The sequence below is a fragment of the Myodes glareolus genome, chromosome 1 (genome assembly GCF_982192425.1).
Source record: "Myodes glareolus chromosome 1, mMyoGla1.1, whole genome shotgun sequence".
In the NCBI taxonomy this organism is placed as follows: Eukaryota; Metazoa; Chordata; class Mammalia; order Rodentia; family Cricetidae; genus Myodes; species Myodes glareolus.
In genome coordinates, this window is record NC_142026.1 from 68043814 (window position 1) to 68059795 (window position 15982).

The window sequence follows — 15982 nt, forward strand, 5'->3', positions numbered from 1 at the left end:
CTATGTCATTCTCCCAACTCCAAGTCTATGAGTCCTTCCATGTGTCCAGGTCCTCTGGTATCCACTGCCAGAGCTGATCAGAAGTTGGATGTAGGTATCGAGCAACATCTGGACCTCAGGCTATAGCTGTGGTGGGAGTTGGAGCTTGAAATGAGGCTGGACCTTCAGCCACTGCTGATTCAGTCTGGGCTTTAGCTACTGTGGGTTGACCAGGGTCGGAAGCTACAGCATGGGCTTGACCATCAAGCAGCTTTTTGGGGGCACTATACCCAGACTCCTCTATGGCGTGCTCATCATGGGAAGAAGCTTGCAGGGTGGAGTTGAGTTTCGGAATGGAGACTGGAGACATGGACTTGACATTTGCAGAAGCAAGGACAGAGAAGTGACCATGGGAATAGGTGGACCCAGAAACATCTTTAGGGTATCCATTTGACTCTGGTGGTCCTTGAACACTGTGGGGATTTTTCCATTTGTACATAGACATTGGTTCCTAAATCAAATCTAGAAAGACAAAAAAAAAGCATTCAGAGGAAGACCTGGGTGCCCTAGAGTTGGCCACAAGGTGAAGATGCTGGAGAGAAAGCATGGCTACAGGAACACTCATGACACAAACACACACATACACTTGCACATACAAATATACACAGAGGAGGTATAAAAGGCAGATGAGTATGATTTGACACTAAAGAACTAGAGAATCTTTAGCTCTGACATCTGATATCTAGGTCCTTAAAACCCTGTTGATACAATAATATGAATTCGTTATGGTACCCACTGAAGCAGAATTCCAGGCCTTGCTCCAAATGCACATTTGTTCACCATCCCCAGTGTCCCACGCTGTGTCAGGCAGTGAAGAAGTGTCCAGGGTGGGTGATTATAATAAGTATAGAGGTTATTGATAGGGAAATGGCTATTCCAGCAGCAGGAGAGAGGGAATACAGTGAGACCAGGATCTGGTACTCCATTGCTTGAAACTTTCACAGAGTTCCACGTGTTACTACACTGATCCAATTATTCTTGCAGAAAGAGCTTTTGTTCCTTGGTGTACAAGTTGTTTTACTTCCACTCTTTCCAAAGAGCCTGGGAACAAACTTGAAAGGAGCAGCATTTATCTGTGGGAATTAGATGACCTATGGAACACTGTCAAGCAAAATGTCACATGACAGCATTTGGAACCTGGGGTCCCACGGGTGGACATGAGGTCATTTGATAACATGCTTGCAATGAGGGACCTTGGGTCATTTGAAGAATAAAAGTTTCATGGGTCCCATAGGTCTACTGGAGGGACTTCAGGCACTGGCGGATGTCAAGCATACAGGAATGGGATCCTACTGCAGTACTGTCCTCTATTGGAGAACCTAGGAGGAGGGAAATGAATAGAGTAGGTGTGCTCTCTCCAAGGTGACTTATCAAGTCTTCCAAGCATTTGCAAATTTGTTCCAGACTTTCTATGAAGCAGGGATGACTCTGGTGCCTCACCGTTTCTCTTTACCTGTCATTGTATTTCCGTTGGCTTTAAGTTTTCTAAACATTGGAAACAATCAAACAGCTCCTGTGTTAATGCAACACTGTCAGTCCATGGAAGCTGTCAATGGGGAGGAAGTTCACTCAGAGTTCACAAGTTCCAGGTCCATTGTCCTTGCCCTGGTTTCCAGTTGTCTAACAAGGAATCAAGGAAACCTGGAACAGGAAATCCCAGGTGGTCCCACCTAACCCTAACAATGAGCAGAAGAGTCTTTGAGGACAACTCACTCTGGATATCAGCAGATTCTACAATCTTGAATAAAACATTTCTGTTGTTTGAAACTCTATTCCACAACCCTACCTTAAATGTCTGCTTCTTACGGGACCCTCCCATACTCTCCAAAATTTATTCCTGCACATTGAGCAGATCCACCCACCCTGTGGCCCCAACCCTGTAAATATATTGAGGACATCGTTCATTATAAAAATGATATGTTAAACACTAATTTCCTGGGGAGCAGGCAAACTACTAGGGACTTGGCCCATCAATGGTACTCCATCCTTTTTGGGGCTCCAGCATAGAAGTAAATTGGCCTCCACTTGCTGCTGTCCTTTTCAGAAATGTGGCTTTTCTTGGCTTGTTGCCAATTGGTGCTCCACTTTCCTTCCTGTTGCTGTCATCCCTTTTTTTATTTCTATCTTATTGGTTTCCTTGCTTTCTTTATTTCTTTCCTTTTAACTTGCTTGTTTATTGTAATTCAGACAGGGATTCTCTATATAGCCCACTTTTTTCTATACCTCACTGTATAGATTAGGCCAGATTCCAAGACAGAGATTCCATTGCCTCTGCCTTCTTTGGGCTGAGATAGGTCTCTCCATTTGATAGGGAAGGGCCTGCTTAGCCTTAGACCATCCTGTCGTTACTCTTTCCGCAATGGTAACATCAACCAGTCCATTTACTTGGGACATCTAGTCCTCACTCTGGTCACACAAGTCAATGGATTCTTTTTTTTTATTAAATTATAAAAGTTTCCATTTCAGCCCCTCCTCCCAACACCCTCCCACTCCCCCCACTCCCTCTCTTCCTCCCTCTCCATCCCCTAGAGCAGTCAGGGTTTCCTGCCCCGTGGGAAGTTCAAGTTCCTCCCCCCTCCCTCCAGGTCCAGGGAAGGTAAGAGTCCAAACAGACTGGAACGCCAAAATCCAGTATATGCAGAGGAAGCAAGTCCCAGTGTCATTGTCAATGTCTTTTCAGAAAGGCTCCGGGCCAGCCATATTCAGAGAATCTGGTTGGATCACGTCCTCGTTCAGTCCCAGTCCAACAGGCCTTGGTGAACTCTCATTATATCAGTCCCCTTGTATCAGTGGGTGCTCGCATCCCTCGCAGTCCTGATTACTTTTTTTATTTTCTTCATCCTTCTGCTCCTCATTTGGACCGTGGAGTGCTCAGTTCGGTGTTCCAATATGGGTCTCCATCTGTATCGCCATTCAACATCGGATGAAGGTTTCCTCTGCCCTTGCCTTCTTTGCTCACGTTCTCTTACCTTCTGCCTCTCATTTGGACCTAGGGAGCTAGGTCCAGTGTTCCAATGTGGTTCTCCGCCTCCATCTCCATCCATCGCCAGATGGGGGTTCTATGGTGACATGCAAAATATCCATCAGTATGGTTGTAGGCCAAGGCCGGTTCAGGCACCCTCTCCTCTGTCCAGAGAACCATCTGGGGATCTCTCCTTGCAACTGGGATCCCCTTTATAATCAAGTCTCTTGTAAACCCTAAAATGATTCCCTTAGTTGAGATATATACTTGCCTGATCCCATATCCATCCTTCCTCCCTCCCCCCAATCCCAGTCCCCCGATCTTACCCAAATCCTCCCCTACTCCCTTCTCTCTAACCCTCTCCCCTTCTAACAACCCTCCCCCCCATGCACCCGAGGTTACCTGGGACTCTTGTCTATTTCCTACCTCCTGGCGGATAGCTAAATAATCTTCATCAGGTTCATCTTCTTATTTAGCTTCTCTAGGATCACGAATAAAAGGCTCAAAGACCTTTAATTATGGTTAGAATCCACTTATGAGTGAATACATACCATGTTCCTCTTTTTGGGTCTGGCTTACCTCACTCAGTAAAGCATTTTCTATTTCCATCCATTTGCATGCAAAATTCAAGATGTCATTTGTGGCGCGCTTCCTGACCAGCAGGAATGAACGGCCACGAAAACGAGATTCCTTCCCTATCACGTCTTTATTCGGAGCACTCGGTTGAGGAAAATTGGGGAAAGGGAAGAGAGAGAAAAGACAGAGAAAGGGAGAGCAAGGGAGAGAGGAAGAGAGAGCGCAGGGACGAGAAAAATATTAGAGAGAGCTTAGAGAGAGAGCTTAGAGAGAGGAAGCCAGAGAGGAAGCAGAGCCCAGAGGCAGCTGCTTTTCTAGGGTGAAAAGCTCGAATGCTGATTGGTTGATGCCATTCTGCTAGGGCCCAAGGCCACAGGACAGGTCAGGGAACCACATCTCTGAAATGCAAAACAAGGCTCCAAGCACACTGGCCTGGACTGCAGCAACAAAGAATTTGTATACCTCCAGGCTGTAGGACTGCTGGCACTATCTCGCCAAGGTGACATCCTGGCGGCTCCCTACAGTCATTGTTTTTTACCGCTGAGTAAAATGTGTATATGTTCCACACCTTTTTTAACCATTCTTCTATTGAGGGGCACCTAGGCTGTTTCCAGGTTCTGGCTATTAGTGCTGCTATGAACATAGTAGAACAAATGCTTTTGTAGTATGTTAGGGAATCTCTAGGGTATATTCCCAAGAGTGGAATTGCTGGGTCCTGAGGGAGGTTGACTCCCAGTTTCCTGAGAAACCGCCACACTGATTTCCACAGTGGCTGCACAAGTTTGCATTTCCACCAACAATGGATGAGTGTTCCCCTCATTCCACATCCTCTCCAGCATAGGCTATCATTGGTGTTTTTGAGATTGGCTATTCTGACAGGTGTAAGATGATATCTCAAAGTTGTTTTGATTTGCATTTCCCTGATTGCTAAGGAGGTTGAGCATGACCTTAAGTGCTTTTTAGCCATTCGAAGTTCATCTGTTGTGAATTCTCTGTTCAGTTCAGTACCCCATTTTTTAATTGGGTTAATTAGAGTTTTAGTGTCTAGTTTCTTGAGTTCTTTGTATATTTTGGAGATCAGACCTTTGTCTGTTGAAGGGTTTGTGAAGATCTTTTCCCAGTCAGAAGGCAGCCTTTTTGTCTTACTGACAGTGTCCTTTGCTTTACAGAAGCTTCTCAGTTTCAGTAGATCCCATTTATTTATAGTTTCTCTTATTGTCTGTGCTCCTGGAGTTCTGCTTAGGAAGTGGTCTCCTGTACCTATATCTTGTAGACTACTTCCCACTTTCTCTTCTATCAGGTTCAAAGTGGTCGGATTAATGTTGATGTCTTTTATCCATTTGGACCTGAGTTTTGTGCATGGTGATAGATATGGATCTATTTTCATTCTTCTACAGGTTGACATCCAGTTATGCTAGCACCATTAGTTAAAGATGCTATCCTTCTTCCATTGTATAGCTGTAGCTCCCTTGTCAAAAATCAGGTGTTCATAAGTTTGTGGGTTAATACCCGGGTCTTCTATTCGATTCCATAGGTCGACTTCTCTGTTGTTATGCCAATACCAGGCTGTTTTCAATACTGTTGCTCTGTAATAGAGTTTGAAGTGAGGGATGGTAATGCCTCCCGAAGTTCCTTTATTGTATAAGATTGTTTTGGCGATCCTGGGTTTTTTGTTTTTCCATATAAACTTGATTATTGTTCTCTCCAGGTCTGTGAAGAAGTTTGATGGGAATTGCATTGAATCTATAGGTTGCTTTTGGTAGAATTGCCATTTTTACTATGTTGATTCTCCCAATCCAAGAGCAGGGAAGGTCTTTCCATTTTCTGGTATCCTCCTCAATTTCTTTCTTCAAAGACTTAAAGTTCTTGTCAAATAGGTCTTTCACTTCCTTGGTTAGAGTTACCCCAAGATATTTTATGCTATTTGTGGCTATCATGAAAGGTGATGTTTCTCTGATTTCCCTCTCTGCTTCTTTATCCTTTGTGTATAGGAGGGCTACCGATTTTTTGGAGTTGATCTTGTATCCTGCCACATTACTAAAGGTGTTTATCAACTGTAGTAGTTCTTTGGTAGAGTTTTTGGGGTCGCTGATGTACACTATCATAACCTCTGCAAATAACGAAAGTTTAACTTCATCTTTTCCAATTTGAATCCACTTGATCCCCTTATGTTGTCTTATTGCTATTGCTAGAACTTCAAGCACTATATTGAAGAGGTATGGAGAGAGTGGACAGCCTTGTCGTGTTCCTGATTTTAGTGGAATGGCTTTGAGTTTCTCTCCATTCAATTTGATGTTAGCTGTCGGCTTGCTGTATATTGGTTTTATTATATTTAGGTATGATCCCCGTATACCCAGTCTCTCCAACACCTTTATCATAAATGGGTGTTGAATTTTGTCAAATGCTTTTCCAGCATCCAATGCAATGATCATATGGTTTTTTTCTTTCAGTTTATTTATATGATGGATTACATTGATAGATTTGCGTATGTTGAACCAGCCCTGCATCTCTGGGATGAAGCCGACTTGATCATAATGGATAATTTTTCTAATGTATTCTTGGATTCGGTTTGCCAGTATTTTATTGAGTATTTTGGTGTCAATGTTCATGAGTGATATTGGTCTGTAATTCTCTTTCCTGGTTCTGTCTTTGTGTGGTTTTGGTATCAGGGTAACTGTCGCTTCATAAAAAGAGTTTGGCAATGATTCTTCTGTTTCTATATTGTGACATACATTAAGGAGTATAGGTATTAGCTCTTCCTGGAAGTTCCGGTAGAATTCTGCATTGCACCCATCTGGTCCTGGGCTTTTTTTTGGTAGGGAGATTTTTAATAACAGCTTCTATTTTTTCACGACTGACAGGTCTATTTAGATTGTTCACCTGTTCTTGGTTCAACTTTGGTATATGGTACTTATCTAAAAAAATGTCCATTTCTTTTACATTTTCCAACTTTGTGGCATATAAATTTTCGTAGTAAGATCTAATGATTCTCTGAATTTCCTCTGTGTCTGTGGTTATGTCCCCCTTTTCGTTTCTGATCTTATTAATTTGCATGTTCTCTCTCTGCCATTTGATTAATTTGGATAGGGGCTTGTCGATCTTGTTGATTTTCTCCAAGAACCAGCTTTTTGATTCATTGATTCTTTGGATTGTTTTCTGTGTTTCTATTTTGTTGATTTCTGCCCTCAGTTTGATTATTTCCAGTCTTCTACTCCTCCTGGGTGAATCAGCTTCTTTTTTTTTTTTTAGAGCTTTCAAGTGTGCTGTTAAGTCTCCAATGTGTGCTTTCTCCGTTTTCTTTAATTGGGCACTTAGTGCTATGAACTTTCCTCTTAGCACTGCTTTCATAGTGTCCCATAGGTTTGAGTATGTTGTGTCTTTATTTTCATTAAATTCAAGGAAGACTTTAATTTCTTTCTTTATTTCTTCCTTGACCCAGGGGTGATTCAGTAGTTGACTGTTCAACTTCCATGAATTTGTTGGCTTCCTGGGGATAGCACTGTTGTTGAATTCTAACTTTAATCCATGGTGGTCTGACAAGACACAGGTGGTTACTAATATTTTTTCGTATCTGTGGAAGTTTGCTTTGTTACCCAGTATGTGGTCAATTTTGGAGAAGGTTCCATGAGCTGCAGAGAAGAAGGTATATTCTTTCCTATTTGGGTGGTATGTTCTATAGATGTCTGTTAAGTCCATTTGATTCAATACCTCCAATAATTTTCTTATTTCTCTGTTAGGTTTCTGTCTGATTGACCTGTCCATTGGTGAGAGAGGAGTGTTGAAGTCTCCTACTATTAGTGTGTGTGGTTTGATGACTGCCTTGAGTTCTAGAAGTGTTTTTCTTTCACATAAGTAGGAGGCTTTATATTAGGGGCGTAGATATTCAGGATTGAGACTTCCTCCTGATGAATTGTTCCTGTTATGAGTATAAAATGTCCATCTCCATCTCTTCTGATTGATTTTAGTTTGAAGTCAATTTTGTTGGAGATTAGAATGGCCACACCTGCTTGTTTCTTAGGTCCGTTTGCTTGAAAAACCTTTTCCCAACCCTTTACTCTGACTAGATGTCTGTCTTTGTGGTTGAGGTGTGTTTCTTGTAAACAGCAGAATGTTGGATCCTGTTTTCGTATCCAGTCTCTTAGTCTGTGCCTTTTTATAGGTGAATTGAGATCATTAATATTAAGAGATATTAATGACCAGTGGTTGTTGATTCCGGTTATTATTTGTGTGTGTGTGTGTGTGTAGTAGAGTTTGTGTGTTTCTCTTCTTTGAGTTGTGGTTGTGAAGGGTCGCTAAATGTCTGGGTTATTGTAGGCAGTGATGGCAATGTTGGATTCCTTGGGTTGCGATTTTCCTTCTATTACTTTTTGTAAGGCTGGATTTGTGACTACGAATTGTTTAAATTTATTTTTATCCTGGAATATTTTGTTTTCTCCATTGATAGTGAACGATAGCTTGGCTGGGTATAGTAGTCTGGGTTTGCATCCCTGGTCTCTTAGTTTCTTCAGTACCTCTATCCAGGATCTTCTGGCTTTCATGGTTTCCATAGAGAAGTCCGGTGTAAGCCTGATAGGTTTACCTTTATAAGTTACTTGACCTTTTTCCTTTGCAGCTCTTAAAATTCTTTCTTTAATCTGAATGTTTTGTGTTTTGATTATTATATGGCGAGGGGATGGTTTTTTTTTGATCAAGCCTATTCGGCGTTCTGTATGCTTCTTGAACCTTCATAGGAATATCATTCTTTAGATTGGGAAAGTTTTCTTCTATAATTTTGTTGAATATATTTTCTGGTCCTTTGATCTGCAGTTCTTCAAGTTCTTCAATCCCTATTATTCTTAGAAATTGTTCTTTTATTTTGTCCCAGATTTCTTGAATGTTTTGTGATGAGAATTTGTTGGATTTGCTGTTTTCTTTGATCAGTGCATTTATTTTCTCTATGGTATCTTCAGACTCTGAGATTCGTTCTTCCATCTCTTGTATCCTATTGGTTATGCTTGATTCTGTAGTCTCTGTTCGTTTACCTAGATTTTCCATATCCAGCCAGCCCTTGTTTTGTGTTTTCTTCATTGCCTCCATTTCAGTTTTCAATTCTTGAACTGTTTCCATTACCTGTTTGATTGTTTTTTTCTTGGTTTCCCAGTGTATCATTCATGGATTTACTCACTTCTTCGATCCTTTTTTGTATTTTTCATCCATTTCTTTACTCATTTCTTCAATCTTTTTGTTATACTTCTCATCCAGTTCTTTAAGGGAGTTATTCATATCCTGTTTAAGGGACTCTATTGCTTTCATTATGGCATTTTTTCCCACTTCTTCTGAATTAAGAGGTTCAAGACCTTCTATTGTAGGGTCATTGTGTTCTGGTGTTTTCATGTTTTTTTTTTAGATTGTTGGAGGAGTTCTTGCCTTGGCGTCTGCCCATCTCTTCCTTCAAATGCTTTCTACTGGATATTCTAGTACCAGGTCAGGTTCCCTTGTTGGGCAGGGACTTCACTGACAGAAGGCCTACCTTTCCTCAGGCAGTCTATTGAAACACAGGCACTCCCTACTACCGGGTTGCACTCACAACCCAGGCCCAGCGAGCAAGGGAGTTGCTCTGGGGAGATCTTGTGGCCCCAGAGGGAAGGGGGGAAGAGAGGAAGGTGTACCTGGATAAAGGCTGGGACGGGATTCGGGAGAGCTCCGCAGGGAGGAGTCGCCTCTGCCCGGTGACCAGATTGCCCGGTGTGTGCAAGGGAGCAGCTCTGGGGAGATCTTGTGCCTCCAGAGGGGAGGGGGGGAAGAGAGGATGGTGTACCTGGATACAGGCTGGGACGGGATTCGGGAGAGCTCCGCAGGGAGGAGTCGCCTCTGCCCAGTGACCAGATTGTCGTGGGGGTCGGGGAAAGACTGAATTCCTCCTAGCCGAAGCCTTCTGGCCAGGAGAAAACTCACCCCTCCTCCAATGGAAGTCTGCTAGAAGTTCACTCTCTCTTGCTGGCCAGGAATGTGATTGAGCTGAGACAGGGCTTGCCTGTCCTCAGGCAGGCTCTCAAAGCACCGGAGCTGCCCCTGCCGGACTGAGCCCACAGCCCAGGCCCATCATGCAAGGGAGCAGCTCTAGGGAGATCTTGTGTCTCCAGAGGGGAGGGCTCAATGGATTCTTAACTACACAGAGTTGCCCCCAATCTCATGCAAACATTAAAACATAGACATGGTGGTAGCTTAGTTTTTGTTCACAGATAAACTGTAGGCTAAATAAGTATTCATCTTAAAAGGCTGATCTCCTGGTGTGAGGAACTGAACTGTATTTAATCAGTACCAAGGAAAACTCAGTCTGCTTCTCAGGGTCCAGCCATCTGACCTTTCACTTTTTTAGGAAGGCGGTGTCAGGAAAGACCTCTGTTTATGGGGCCATTTTCCAGGAAGTTTTCTTCACCTCTAGAGAATTTAAATTAACTACTAAATCCAATGCAAATTTAACCAAACAGGGCCAAGTGAGGCTCACTGACAGAGCATTTGTCCACATTTTTTTAAAAATCCTGACATTAACCCCAACACTGGGTGATGAAGACAAAAAATAATAATATAGACTGAAAAAATGTTACTACCTGTCTTATTGTGTGTGTATTTGGTCATGAGTCTGCCAGGGCACACATGTTGAGGTACAAAAAAATATAGAAACTCATTTTCCCCTTCCACCTTGTGAACCAGTGAAATCAATCAGCCCTTGTCCTCAGTTGTGGGGACAAGGGCCTTGGATGTACCATATCTGAAGCTTCAGAGATCTTGAAGGGTTACATCACCAGGGAGAATAGAGGCTGAGACCAGGGTTCTCATTTGAACTACAAAGTTACAACATTTATGACCTGTAGGCATCACCAACTAAATGATCTTTATAATTAATATCCAGAGCTTGAGACATTTCTGTAGTTTGACCCATTTAATGCCTCTACACACCAGGTTGATTCAGCAGGCCCATATTGCCTTGGAAGTGAGGAGAGACTCAGGGCTTGAAGGCCAGCCCTGATTACACAGTACCTCCAAAAACTGTCTGGGTTACTGGAGAATCTACCTCAACAGAAAAAAAATCAAGAAAAAAACAGACAATTCTATGTGAGGATCTAGGTGTTCAAATGAGAAGTATAATCATACACTCTTGATGTTACCCAAGGCTACATAAGAGTCAGACCTAGGAACAGAGACCTGTAATCCCAGTACTTGGGAAGCTGCACTAGGAGAAATGCAAGTTCAAGGACAGCTTTGGTTACAGAGTGTCTTTGAGGTCAACCAAAGACATATGATCAGAACTTTCCATTGGAGAAATAGAGGCAACAAAGATAAGAAATTCATACGAGTTGGACATCTCTTTTCATTTTTGCTATGAACAGGTCTCTGATTCAATCTCCAGTCATGAGGAGACAAGGAAAAAGAAGAGAGAAAACAGCAAAGGATTAAATTATGTGAGGAAGTTGTGGCTTGAGATAGATGAGGGCAAATTTGTAAATGACTCTTCAGACCTCAACTTTAATGAGTGTGCTATAAGCCTTATAGACACACCTAGTATAAGAAGATTAATTAAAACTTTTAAAATTAAATATTATTTTATATTGGTGTTGTGAAGTTACAAGTTGATAACAGGGGACATTTGCAGATATTTTTCCACAAATTCTGCCACCTGGGAAGCCCTTTTGGGTTACACAGAAAAGTAATTACTGGGTTCTGAGAAAAAAAATTACGCAATATATTTTAATCACCTTGATATAGGATCTACTTTTAATCCTAAAACTCGAAAGACAGGAGCAGTAGGATCTCTTTGACATTCTGGATACCATTGTCTACATTACACTTTCCAGGATAGCTGGAGCTACAAAGAAAAAATGTCTTTAAAACCTCAAATGTTCATTCATGGACGTGTATCTATGTAATTTTATATTCTTTCCGCTCCCCCAGTTCTTCTCCATGTGGTGGCCATGCAATCTCGGGATTTTTCCTCTAGTTTAAAAATAGATATTTAGATAAGCACATAAATAGCATACACATATACATACACCAAATAATATGGAGTCCATTCAAGCCAACTAGTTATGACCTGAACATGGGGACTACACTAGACTGTGATTGTTCTCCCCAGATTTAACAAGCTCTAAGGCCTAGGTGGTAGCGCACACCTTTAATCCCAGCACTGCAGAGGCAGAGGTAGGCAGAACTCTGAATTCAAGGACAGCTTGTTCTACAGAGTGAGTTCCAGGACAGCCAGAGCTACACAGAGAAAGGCTGTCTCAGGGGAGAAAACATTATATGGGATGTTCAGAGTAGCACTTCTCTTCCAGAGGACCTGGGTTCAATTTTCCCACCCACAATGTACCTCACAACTGTAATTCTAATTCCTGGGCATCAGATACCCTGCCCAGAAAAAAACACAAGCAAAACATCTATGAAAAAAATCAAATTATTAAAAAGGGGGTTAAAATCCCTGTAAGGAACCCCAATAAAACTCATGTTTCATCAAGTGGACTTTGGTGAGATCTTAGCTTTTTTTCTGTCACTAGTTCCAAGTCTGGGGTGAGTAGACATTTGTGAGTTGCGTCTTCACAGAAAAAGTTCTGTCACATAGAAAGATCTGACAATGGGGTAAATTTAGAATATATAACAAAAAATTTTAAATGAGTTACAGGAACAAGCATCTCTAAAAGTGTGTGGTCACACCCACTGCTTTAATTTTAGCACTAAGAAAGAAGAAGAAGGTAGATTTCTGTGAATTCTAGGCCAGCCTGGTCTATGTAAGAGTTCCAGGAAAGCCAGGGACACAAAAAGAAACATGGTTTAAAAAAATGAATAAAAAGACTCCAGGCCAGCCACATTCAGAGAATCCAGCCACATTCAGAGAATCTGGTTGGGTCATGTGCTCTTTCAGTCCCAGTCCAACTGGCCTTGGTGAACTCTCATAAGATCAGTCCCCTTGTATCACTGGGTGATTGAACCCCTCGCGGTCCAGATTTCCTTTTTCATGTTCTTCCTCCTTCTGCTCCTCATTTGGACCTTGGGGACTTGTTTCTTCTGCATATACTGGATTTTTGGGATCCAGTCTGTTTGGATACTCACCTTCCTGGACCTGGAGGGAGGGGGGAGGAACTTGAACTTCCCACAGGGCAGGAAACCCTGACTGCTCTTAGGGATGGAGAGGGAGGAGGAGGGGGAGTGAGGGGAGTGGGAGGGTGTTGGGAAGAGGGGCGGAAATGGAAACTTTTATAATTTAATAAATTTCAAACAGTTGAGAAAAAAATGAATAAAAGGCTAGGAAGTGGTGGCCCAGGCCTTTAATCCCAGCACTCGGGAGGCAGGTGCAGACAAATCTCTGTGAGTTTGAAGCCAGTCTGGTTTACAAGAGCTAGTTCTGAGAGTGCTAGGGCTGTTACACAGAGAACCCTGTCTTGAAAAAAATAAATAAAAGAAAACTGGAAGTCAGTTTTTTTAAAAAATGAGTAGAGAACTAAAAAAAAAAATTCTCCAAAATATAGAACACAAACTCCTAAGCAACTATATTGGACTCAATTAAACAATAAGGGTGTGGTGGCTTACTCCTTTAATCTCACCACTCAGAAAGCAGAGACAGGAAGATCTTCATGTGTTCCTTCTGTTGTTTCCTTGGAGCATCAGGGTGAACTTAGTGGTCACCACATTTATCTGAAGGCATCATGAGGCCTTGGGAACCCTAACAAGTAGAACCATTGAGTGACTTGAGGGAATCTGGTGTCTAGGGTGTGCTGTTCTAGTTCCCAGTGTTGGGGTACCTTGACAGACTGGAAGTCTTGGTTTCGTTAATGGTTCTGAGTGCATTGGAGACTTGATCTCATTAATGTTCCTGGAGGAAGTTGGGAACTTTAAGTCATTCGGAGAATCAGTTCGCTTACAGAGGATGGGTGGTTTTTGAGCTGAGCACTCTGGCACAAGGAATCTGCACTGGCAGAGATGACAAGAGGGACACAGCCTTTAGAGCAGGCAGGGCTATCATGAGATCCAGAGCCAGGCTCCCAAGGAAGTTTTGAGAATTCTTCTGATTCTGTCTAGCTCGTCTGTTCTTGAGCCAGTTCTGGAGAGACAAAGGAAAGAAAGATCAGGAGAGGCCAGGTGCCCCATTTAGGCCTCAAATCTGAAGTTGCTGGGTGAAAAGCCTGGACCTTGGTCTCTCCCCAGCACCTATCATAGATCTTGAGGATCCTAGGGCCAAGAAAGAAGACAAGATGATCTGGACCAGAAACACACAGACTAGAGGAGCTTCTACTAGAAGCTGGGAGTTTAGAGGGGAGCCCTGATATCTAGGCCTCTAAATCATTTATTATCCCTGTGCATCACACCAGGATTCTGCACTAAGGGGCTAAGGGACATTTGAATCCAACTTTGAATACACCATTGTCACCCTTCTACTACCTGCTACTGGGCCAAGGAACCCCAATAGTATAAGGCACTATAAGTACAGGTCTAATGGAAGTGTGTGGTTGACTGCTGGGGAGAGGCTGTCTGATGAGAAGAAAGGGAAACATGAAAAAGACATACCTTGGTATGGGACTCCTTCAAGCCAAATCTTTGAGTCAGTGACATGCATTGCTCCTGGTTGGGTGCATGCACTTATCAAAATGTTCTTGCAGGACCAGGTTTTGTTCCAGGGTGAACACTGTGCATTTCTTCAAATCCCTGCTTGGATCATTGTGAGAAATTTGTGACCTTGGAGAAATTCAAGAAGGCAGGAGACCTTGTGGGCATGGTGGAGCCATGAAAGTCTGCAGTCACTGGAGAACTAGAGCACTTGTTACTTGGAAGTACGTTGTGGCCTTCATCATTTTTATACCAATTACCAATGACAATACCTGGGGAACATGAGATCCTAGAATAACAGGGATATTTGGTGCCACTGTTAGATATTTCTAAACTGGAGAAACTACAACTAAAAACAGAAATAGATCAGAGAATCTACACAGTCCCTAGTTCATAGACCCATTCCTTGCCATCAGTCACTACAAGCTTGTTATACGTCACTGTACTCTGGTCTGTGCCTTTGCTGGAGAACACTATTAAAAGCATAGTAGCTAGACCAGCACCCTGGGGTCTTGCCAGCACTCTTTTTGTGGCTTCCTCAATCTATGCACTCATCTGATTCTCAGTGCTCACATCTATCAGGTAAACTGCAAATAGCACCTGAATTTTCAAAGAATCCTCTACATATTAAGCTGTGAATGTGAGGAACTTCAAACTCCAAGCCTACATACCAGTTCTGGAGTGTCACCAAGGCTCTTCCACCTCTTACCCCTTCTCTTCCTCAACAAGGCAGTTCCCCAACCTACCTGTAATACACCTTTCCTTGGGGCCTCAACTCACCAGGAAATCTGTACATTGTTGCACCTTGCTCAGATCCCTCTCTGTGTTTAATCGCTACTCCAGGAACCAATGCTTAAATATATTCTCCAAGGTAGAAACTCAAAAAACTCCAACCATTCTTTGGCTCCTCCCTCCATGCAGGCCCTTAATCCATTACCCACATCCAACTTTTCATAGCCCTCAGTATCAGCCCCACCTTAGCTCAGCAACAAGGGTCCAGAAGTCAAATTCAAGGTCTCAAAATCGGCAAGCAATTGTTTCTTTTGTTGTCTGCATATGTCTTTTGCCTGCACATTTGGGTGTGCAACTTTTGCATGCCCAGGATCCTAGGATGATTGTGAGACACCTGCTGGATGCTGGGAACTGAACCAGGATTTCCTGGTAAATTAGCAATGGCTCTAACTCATTGATGAATTTCTTCAGCCCACTAAAAGAAATCCTTAGTGACGGACATGTCTAGAAGCAGAATTTTCTAAACATGTCATAATGAGAAGTAGCCAAATTAAACACACTAAATTTTACTCAAAAGCAGTTTATTTAAAGAAAAAGATGAATAAAACTAGAGGCTATGTTGGCTTATATTAATATAACTGTGTGGTCTATTGCTCAGGCTTCTTATTAACTAGCTCTTACAATTAAATTAAACCAAAATTATTACCTATATTTAGTCATGTGGCTTTGTACCTTTTCTCAATAAGGCATTCTCTTGCTTCCTCTGCATCCGGATGGTGATCATCTCTCTGCCTTTCCTCTGCCCACAATTCTCCTAGTCTGGTCACTCCACCTATACCTGCCACCTGGCTACTGGCCAATCAGCATTTTATTTAAACCACATGAGTGACAATTCTTTATAGTGTACAAGAATATTATCCCAAAGTATTTTCCCCTTTTCTTTTCAAAAGAAATCCCAGAATCTAATCTCCTTTGTTAAGCTTTTCCCCTGACCATATTCATAACCTTTTGCAACCAACACTCTAAAAAAGATAAAATCCATAATCCATTCTTTTGGGAATATGGGCACAGTTTTCTAGGCTACTCCCTGCTGAATGG